Source organism: Phyllobates terribilis, unplaced genomic scaffold, assembly GCF_046119375.1.
Source record: "Phyllobates terribilis strain yellow unplaced genomic scaffold, ASM4611937v1 Scaffold_3097__1_contigs__length_90573, whole genome shotgun sequence".
Lineage (NCBI taxonomy): Eukaryota > Metazoa > Chordata > Amphibia > Anura > Dendrobatidae > Phyllobates > Phyllobates terribilis.
Genome location: NW_027365851.1, coordinates 87501 through 89444, shown reverse-complemented (window position 1 = coordinate 89444; position 1944 = coordinate 87501).

Here is a 1944-nt window from a genome sequence, read left to right as displayed (position 1 = left end):
CCTGTGGGATATATATTTTACCCACACTTTTGGAGCCCTCCTGGGATGCCCTCTAACATACTAGAACCTCATTTTGTGGAAGTTTTCACAAAATTGTGAAATTTTCAAAAAGTCAGAAATTTTGCCAAAAACGACTAAGTATCAAGGACTCATCGCGCGAATCGCTCTGGAACTGAAATCGGATGCGCGCACTGACACGCTCCCCTGTCTGGAAGTCTGACAAAAGTTGAAAAATTTTCTAAGTCCCCAAAAATTTTTTTTTTCAACTTTTTTTCAATTTTCCCCCTGTGGGATATATATTTTACCCACACTTTTGGAGCCCTCCTGGGATGCCCTCTAACATACTAGAACCTCATTTTGTGGAAGTTTTCACAAAATTGTGAAATTTTCCAAAAAGTCAGAAATTTTGCAAAAACGACTAAGTATCAAGGACTCATCGCGCGAATCGCTCTGGAACTGAAATCGGATGCGCGCACTGACATGCTCCCCTCTCTGGAAGTCTGACACATGTGTGAAAATTTTCTAAGTCCCCAAAAATTTTTTTTTTCAACTTTTTTTCAATTTTCCCCCTGTGGGATATATATTTTACCCACACTTTTGGAGCCCTCCTGGGATGCCCTCTAACATACTAGAACCTCATTTTGTGGAAGTTTTCACAAAATTGTGAAATTTTCAAAAAGTCAGAAATTTTGCCAAAAACGACTAAGTATCAAGGACTCATCGCGCGAATCGCTCTGGAACTGAAATCGGATGCGCGCACTGACACGCTCCCCTGTCTGGAAGTCTGACAAAAGTTGAAAAATTTTCTAAGTCCCCAAAAATTTTTTTTTTCAACTTTTTTTCAATTTTCCCCCTGTGGGATATATATTTTACCCACACTTTTGGAGCCCTCCTGGGATGCCCTCTAACATACTAGAACCTCATTTTGTGGAAGTTTTCACAAAATTGTGAAATTTTCAAAAAGTCAGAAATTTTGCCAAAAACGACTAAGTATCAAGGACTCATCGCGCGAATCGCTCTGGAACTGAAATCGGATGCGCGCACTGACACGCTCCCCTGTCTGGAAGTCTGACAAAAGTTGAAAAATTTTCTAAGTCCCCAAAAATTTTTTTTTTCAACTTTTTTTCAATTTTCCCCCTGTGGGATATATATTTTACCCACACTTTTGGAGCCCTCCTGGGATGCCCTCTAACATACTAGAACCTCATTTTGTGGAAGTTTTCACAAAATTGTGAAATTTTCCAAAAAGTCAGAAATTTTGCAAAAACGACTAAGTATCAAGGACTCATCGCGCGAATCGCTCTGGAACTGAAATCGGATGCGCGCACTGACACGCTCCCCTGTCTGGAAGTCTGACAAAAGTTGAAAAATTTTCTAAGTCCCCAAAAATTTTTTTTTTCAACTTTTTTTCAATTTTCCCCCTGTGGGATATATATTTTACCCACACTTTTGGAGCCCTCCTGGGATGCCCTCTAACATACTAGAACCTCATTTTGTGGAAGTTTTCACAAAATTGTGAAATTTTCAAAAAGTCAGAAATTTTGCCAAAAACGACTAAGTATCAAGGACTCATCGCGCGAATCGCTCTGGAACTGAAATCGGATGCGCGCACTGACACGCTCCCCTGTCTGGAAGTCTGACAAAAGTTGAAAAATTTTCTAAGTCCCCAAAAATTTTTTTTTTCAACTTTTTTTCAATTTTCCCCCTGTGGGATATATATTTTACCCACACTTTTGGAGCCCTCCTGGGATGCCCTCTAACATACTAGAACCTCATTTTGTGGAAGTTTTCACAAAATTGTGAAATTTTCAAAAAGTCAGAAATTTTGCCAAAAACGACTAAGTATCAAGGACTCATCGCGCGAATCGCTCTGGAACTGAAATCGGATGCGCGCACTGACACGCTCCCCTGTCTGGAAGTCTGACAAAAGTTGAAAAATTTTCT